The 8,001-nt window shown below is 43.0% G+C and overlaps 1 long non-coding RNA gene across 1 annotated transcript; it reads right to left on the minus strand.

Moving 5' to 3' along the window:
- Nucleotides 1–352: 352 nt before the first annotated feature.
- Nucleotides 353–2,916, minus strand: LOC111590278 (uncharacterized). The gene is made up of 3 exons (XR_002749372.2): nt 2,685–2,916; nt 2,485–2,598; nt 353–419 (listed from the first exon to the last, which is right to left on the minus strand). It is a non-coding gene; the product is annotated as an uncharacterized lncRNA (long non-coding RNA).
- Nucleotides 2,917–8,001: the final 5,085 nt, after the last annotated feature.

The following is an 8,001-nucleotide window of genomic DNA, read 5'->3' on the forward strand; positions in this document are numbered from 1 at the left end:
TAGTCATCCACTAGCTTTCCTAGTTAATCAGCCAAGGGTGTTCCATTAAACCCTTGTGGTAGCACTGTTTTCCCGGGTGGTTCTCCATGTTCCGATTAACATAATGATCTTATCATGAACAGTAAATAATAAACTGATAATAAAATGTGTAAACATGAGTAGTGTATATCTCTATACCCAAAACCACATAAAGCAATAGCATGTACTACCCAAAAATTCAGTGGTAAGACAAGGTATAAAGATAGCCAAACTAGGGTAACCTATTGGGTCCCATCAAAATTAACCTATGCAGATCATTATGATTAATAAGAACATGACTGGGTAAAAAGAAAGTGATCAAGGGCACAACTTGCCTTCAACGAGCTCCTGCTCAACAGCTTCAATCTGCTGAACACCGGGATCCTCATCCACTGGCTCTTCTACTCGTCACAATACAAACAAGCATAGTATATAGAGAAAATTAACATCATACCAAACATATAAAAAAATACATAATAATAATCCACATATTAAAATTAGATCATAGGTACATGAATCATTAAATTTAGAGTTATAGATATTAAGTTATGAATTTCTAAAGGTTTCATGTGTTTGATACAAGATTAATTAAGAGATAAATTTTAATGTGGCTTTCATGTCAAAACAGTGGCACTATTTGATAGACAATAATATTACAAAATTATAGGAACTGGAATGGTTCAATTTGGAGTTAAAATGAATTTAATATGAATTATACAAATTTTCTGGAATTATTTTTGTACTAAAAATTGATTACTATATTCATTTTTCTGATTTTACTAATAATCTGGGTTGCGCACACCAATATTGACAAGTATAGGGGCCAAATCCTAATTTTCCTAAGACTCAGGTAACAGTGCTTGGGACGACGGGTTCATTCATTAAAACTACGGGGGCCCATGTGAAAAATGGTTCGGGCGAAGGGGTACGGCGAGATCTTGATCGCCCGATCGTCACTGATCGGCCCAGATTATATCTCCAGTCGAGTGAACTGGTACGCAAAGTGAGACGACGGATCAACGATCGATGGTTTAAAGTGAATCTTGGGCGACTTGAGCCCAAAGACCATACGATCAGATATCTATGGCCCACACTGATTCTAACCGAAGTGTTATCCTAGACCTAATCGCGACCGTCGTCACCAAATCCGACAACCCAAACTTCTCCCCCAATCCAACACTGCGCACGGCGGCGCCGCGCCTTGGCTGCGGTGGATCATCACCGGCGCACGGCCAGATCACTCCAAACGCGCCCAGACCCGAATCCGAGAGGTGCTACGCGCGTAATAGAGCTTACCAAAGCTTGCGGAGGCGCTTTTACCTCGGATCGAAGCGATGCTGGTTCCTTCCTCGTGATTGTGCGGTCGGCGGTGACCTTGGCGCGACGGCGAGCAATCGGTGAGTCTTTGGGTCCCGTCCTTGTCCACCGAAGCCACACTCGCAATGCTGGCACACCAATGAACGCACACGAACCTCAACAGGGACCCACGCGGTGATGGTGGAGGCGGTTCGTAGTGGCGGCAGCGGCGCAGTATTCCTCACGGGCTGTGTCGTGTAATGGGTTGAGGCGCGCAGGTAGTGGCTTTTGACGAAGGGGATCGTGGGTGCGACAGCTGGCTTATAGCCACGACCAGGTAAGCACTACCCCAACGGCGCCTGGAATTTTGTGGAGGCTGTTACCGGCGCGCACGATTCTTCTGGGGAAGAACGCTCTGACTTGCCGGGCCCATAAGACAGTGAAGGTGGAAATGCGAGACATGTGTGGAACACGTCGCACGACCGATTTGTCAGTGAGAACGTGCAGATGGTTTCTGTCCCGCGCGTGCGTGCGGGCTGACCGGGCGGACCCACCTGGAAATCTCTGCGGGCGGGCAGCGCGTAGGAACCTGAAGATGACACGTTGGGCCCACGTGACAGCGACTCAAGCGAGAACGGCGGGAGTGGAATGTTGGGCTGCGCAGAGGGATAAGTGGGCCGAATCGGTCGCCGCGACCCATTTAAACTTCTAACTCTTTTCTATTTTGTTTTATTTTGAATTCCCTTTTCTAAATTTAAACCTGCTATTTAAATTCAAAATTGGTTTGCATATTTCGCAGGCTATGTGCAGAAAATAGAAATACTAGTTTAGGGATATATTTATATTTATTTATTTTTATTTTTATTTAATACTCCTTTCTTTTTTTTTCTCATTTTCAATTCAAATTTAGGTTTAATCAAAATCTTCAACTCATTATTTTCATCATTATATTTTTATTAATGTTATTGTTTTTTTATATTCAATGCACAAACAAAACTCCAATATGATGCATGGTTTGTTTGTGTTTTAGTGAGGAATTATTCTCTTTTAAATATGTTTGGTCACAAGTCTCAAGAAATGGATAGTAAATCACATGAGGAGATCAATTCTTTTATAATTCTTATAGCGGTAGAGTTAAAATTGGGGGTAGGGCAAGCTTCACTAGCTCACCTAGAACCAGGAACAGTGACGGGGACGGCCGGAGGAAGGCCCGAGTTGGTTGTCCACGTTGCGGCGGCCTATGGTGGGGTGCTTTGGCGGCGAGGAACGGTTCCGACGAGCTCACTGCAGTAGCAAACAAAGCAATAGGTCGGTGAGCTTTCGTGTCCATGGAGGAGGCTAGAACGGGGTACAGAAGGGATGTAACCTACCCTAGTCGACCTGGCCACGGAGACGCTCACCACGGCGGCGCCGAGAATGGCGATGGAGAAGATGTTGCTCTCGGAGTTGCTAACGCAATTCGGCTGGTGTGTGTGAGCTCTGGGGTGCGCAAAGAGATGAGGAAGCACCGACTGAATTTCAAAAGATCTTCAAGCTTTCCTGCTACGCTGGCGAGCCTACGAAAGGGCAGAGGGCCACGACGAGCGCCTAGGTGAATGCACCAGCTGGAATGGTGACACCTCATGTTTACATGCGGCACGTAGAGGAAGATTTTTACCCCAATACACGGTGACCACATGCAGCGAACGAAGTAACGGTGGCGTTCTCCCCTGCCAGCTTGACCGACCAAGTTTAACGACTTTTGCTTCCCCAATCTTAAAGCAACTTGCCACTTCATCCTAAACAAAGTTGTACCCGATGCTACGCTTAACAACCTTGCTATAATACTCATCATGCAAAACTCCACGGATCAAGCACAGCATGATGCCAAAGTTGGCCCCATGTCACTGAAACACAATTTCAGTTTCTACACTTCATCTGAAATCCTTTTCCTCCCTTACTAACTCGACTGATAGAGCCACTTTGAGGCATGTTTGCTCCCTTTTCCATGCAGCACTATACCATTATCACTTAAGTAAACTTGTACTCCTATATATAGCCTTCAACTTTACTATAGTGACCATGGTGCTTAACTTTCTGGATCAACCACAAAACAGCTCCCGAAGTTGGGTGAATATCACTAAAATTCCAATTTCAGCATCACTTCTAATCTGACAGCCATACTTCATAGATGTTTTACTCCAAGTTCCATGTAGTTTTAGGGCTAGGTCACTTAAACAATTTTGTACTACTATGGTAGCCCTACAACTTTGTTATGATGACTTATTGCAAAACCCTTATGGATTAAAAACTACATGAGTCCAAACTTTGGTCAATACCACTGTTCTTCAGAGTTGAAGTTCTTGAGTACTTGTGAACTTTTGCACTTTACCCCAAATTGTTCCACAACACTTAGAAATCTTCAAATAGGAAAATGTTAGGCTCTCAAAACTCTACCACATTGATATATGCCCTTTTTGCAAAAAAGTGTCTAGATCACAAGTTTCACTATTAAGCCCCAAATTGAGGTTTTGAGTGCACCAAATTCTTCAAGTGTGTGACATCTCCTAATCCACACCCCTTAAGGCATAATATCCATTTAGCAAAACTATTGTCTCACACATAAGCCATATGGTCAACAAGCTACTAACTTATGGAGTAACTCACTCCCCACTTGGTTCAAACAACCCTACTAAGTATACCCTATACTCAAACAAGTATCATATCACATGTTCTTTTGAAATTTTAGCCTAGTAAATGCATTCTATGTGTATCACAAGCAATGAAATGCAATGCATATGATGCCATACCAGGGTTTTAGTTCTCATAACACCAAGGGTGTTACATCCTCTCCCCCTAAAAAGAATCTCGTCTCGAGATTTAAAGATCTTGGGTAAGTAATGGAAAAGAAAATGTGTCACAACTTTAATTCTTATTTTCTCTTACAAGGCAGAAGATGGGTGTATGTGTGTCTCTACTGGTTTTACATTAAAATGTACAAAACTTAGGGTTTACAAGAAGCTAAAAACTAAGGAAAATATTTTTCTAAAAAATCTTGAGATTCCCAAGTGGCCTCTTCTTTTGTATGTTGGTTCCATTACACATTATAAAACTTGAGTGTCCTTTTTCGAGTGACCCAATCCTTTATGTCCAAAACTCATACTGGATTTTTCGAATAAGTTAGGTCCGGTTCCAGGTTAACTCCTGATATGTTCATGGTTTGGTTGGGTACGCGGAGGCACTTCCTTAGCTGTGATACGTGGAACACATTGTGTACTGCAGACAAGGACTCTAGTAATTGAAGTCTGTATGCAACAAGTCCACATCATTCAAGAACAGGAAATAGACCAATATACCAGGGTGCTAACTTCCCTTTGACATCAAAACTGTTAACTCCCTTCAATGGTAACACCTTCAAGTATACGTGATCTCCGACTTGGAAGGTCAATGGTCAGCGTCATTGATCAGCATAATTCTTCTATTGTGCTTGAGCCTCTCTCAAATTGTTTCGAATGCATTGAACTTTTCTTCTGTTTCCTTTACCAAATCAGGTATGAAGAACAATCACTCTCTCGGCTCTGACCAGTTCAAAGGTGTTCTACATCTTCGACCATATAGAGCTTCGAATGGTGCTATTTTGATGCTCTCTTGATAACTGTTATTGTAGGAGAATTTCACGAGAGGTAAATAGTCATCCCACTTGTTTGGAAATTCCAAAATACAGGCTCTTAGCATACCTTATAGGATTTGAATCACTCTTTTTGTTTGTCTGCTTGTTTGGGGATGATAGGCCGAACTATAGAGCAACTTAGTACCCAAAGACTTGTGCAGCTCTTCCCAAAACTTGGATATAAATTGCGGTCCTCGGTCTGACACTATTGTTCTTGGCACCCCATGCAAACTTAAAATACGAGAAACATATAGTTGAGCATAGGTAAGAACTGGGTAATAAGTTTTAACTGGAAGAAAATGAGATGTCTTTGTAAGCCGAACCACTATAACCCAAATAGAATCATACCTCTCGGATGTCTTTGCTAACCCAACAATAAAATCCATACTAATGCGTCCCACTTCTAGGTTGGACGGGTAACGACTATAGGGACCAACAGTCATCATGCGCACATCTTTTACTGGCTGACAAGTGTCACACTTTGTCACATAGCGAGCAATCTCTATCCTCATTTTAGTCCACCACAATCTCTATCTTCATTTTAGTCCACCAATAGTGTTGCTTTAAATCTTGGTACATTTAGTACTCCCTAGGTGGATAGAATACCGAGTGAGATGAGCTTCATCTAGTATCTGTTAGCGAGCTCAGTGTCCTTAGGTATCGCTATACGATCTTTAAACCAGAGAACTTCTTGGTCATCTTTTTCTGAAGCATTTTGCTTTGCCAACTTCCATTTTCTCTTGAATATGCTGCATGCCCTTATTAGTTTTTTTGAGCAACAACAATTCTCTGTTGAAGAACATACTCAAGCTTTAGCTGTGTCAGGGTTCTGTGTTGAACTATCCCCAAAGTTGGCCCCATGTCACTGAAACACAGTTTCAATTTCAACACTTTATCTGAAATCCTTTCCCTCCCTTACTAACTCGACTAATAGAGCCACTTTGAGGCGTGTTTACTCCCTTTTCCATGTAGCACCATACCAACATCACTTAAGTAAACTTTACTATAGTGACCATGGTGCTTAACTTTCTGGATCAACCACAGAACAACCCCCAAAGTTGGGTGAATATCATTGAAATTCCAATTTCAGCAGCACTTCTAATCTGACAGTCATACTTTAGAGATGTTTTACTCCAAGTTCCATGTAGTTTTAGGGCTAGGTTACTTAACCAATTTAGTACTACTATGGTAGCCCTATAACTTTGTTATGGTGACTTATTGCAAAACCGTTATGGATTAAAAACTACATGAGTCCAAACTTTGGTCAATACCACTGTTCTTCATAGTTGAAGTTCTTTAGTACTTGTGAACTTTTGCACTTTATTCCAAATTGTTCCATAACACATGGAAATCTCCAAATAGGAAAAATGTTAGGCTCTCAAAACTCTACCACTTTGATATATGAACTTTTGCAAAAAGTGGCTAGATCATAAGTTTCACTTTTAAGCCCCAAATTTGGGTTTTGAGTGCACCAAATGCTTCAAGTGTGTTACATCTCCTAATCCACACCCCTTAAGGCATAATCTCCATTTAGCAAAACTATTGTCCCACACATAAGCCATATGGTCAACAAGCTAGTAACTTATGGAGTAACTCACTCCCCACTTGGTTCAAGCAACCCTACTAAGTATACCCTATACTCAAACAAGTATCACATCACATGTTCTTTTGAAATTTTAGCCTAGTAAATGCATTCTAAGTGTATCACAAGCAATGAAATGCCAATGCATATGATGCCATGACAGGGTTTTAGTTCTCGTAACACCAGGGGTGTTACATGGACCGTCGGGACACATGTCTAGGATGTGGGGGATGTGCACAAGGTGCGCTACTCATGGTAGTTTTGATGGTTGAGCCTAAAAACCACATAGTGCTGCAGTTCGGTAGTTTGGTTGGGTTTGGGCCTCAAACCTAGCAGTGTGGTTCTGGTGTGAATCAAAGGTAGCACATGGTGTCATCACGAAGGGGGTGTCGAGGTGAAGCAACTTTGTGAAGAGCGCGTGGTCGCCAGATCAATGTGCAGGAGTTGGTCCATTTTGCCATGGCTAAGTGGATATACTCTATATATCTAGGGGTAGTGAAAGGGAAATAGGGTCAAACCTTTTCCTATAAATAATTTTGGTGGTTGATTGCCCAACACAAATAATTGGACTAACTAGTTTGCTCTAGATTATATGCTCTACAGGTGCATAAAGGTTCAACACAAACCAATAGAAGATAAAAGATAGGGTTCAATTTCAAAGGAGCAAGAACCTTGAGAGTGCTCTGGTCTGGCGCACTGGACTGTCCGGTGTGCCACCGAAAAGTGTCTGCTGCACCAGGGCCGTACAAACTCCAACTCGCAAGTCTCGGGTTTTTCCAGCGCCACTCTGCTATAATTCACCGGACTATCCGGTGTGACAGCGGAGCAACGGCTCTTTGGCGCAAGGGTCGACTGAATAGTGCCCCTGACAGCGCGCAGAAGTCAGAGTAGAGGTCAGAGGCACACCGGACAGTGAACAGCGCCTGTCCGGTGCGGCGTCGGACTGTCCAGTGCCACCAGAAGTCAGCACTCCGACGGTCGACTGCGTCAGAACCCTAACGGTTGGGTGACGTGGCTGGCGCACCGGACAGTGTTCGGTGGCGCACCGGACTGTCCGGTGCGCCCATCGACAGTAGCTTGCCCCAACGGTTGTTTTGGTGGTTGAGGGCTATAAATACCCCCCAACCACCACCACTCCATCCATCCAAGCATTCAACACTCTTCATTCAATACAAGAGCAAAGCACAACACTCCAAGACACAAATCAAAGCCACCGATCCAATCAAAGTCCCCAATTCAACTCTAGTGCTTTAGGACTTGTGAGAGGATCGTTCTTGTGTTTCTTTGTTGCTCTTGTTGCTTGGTTGGCATTCTTCTTTCTCTCATTCTTATTCTTAAAGCCTTGTAAGCGAAGCAAGAGACACCAATTGTGTGGTGGTCTTTGCGGGGTCTAAGTGACCCGAGAAAATCAAGGAAGAAAGCTCACTCGGTCTAAGTGACCGTTTGAGGGAGGGAA

This window comes from Zea mays, chromosome 10, assembly GCF_902167145.1.
Source record: "Zea mays cultivar B73 chromosome 10, Zm-B73-REFERENCE-NAM-5.0, whole genome shotgun sequence".
Lineage (NCBI taxonomy): Eukaryota > Viridiplantae > Streptophyta > Magnoliopsida > Poales > Poaceae > Zea > Zea mays.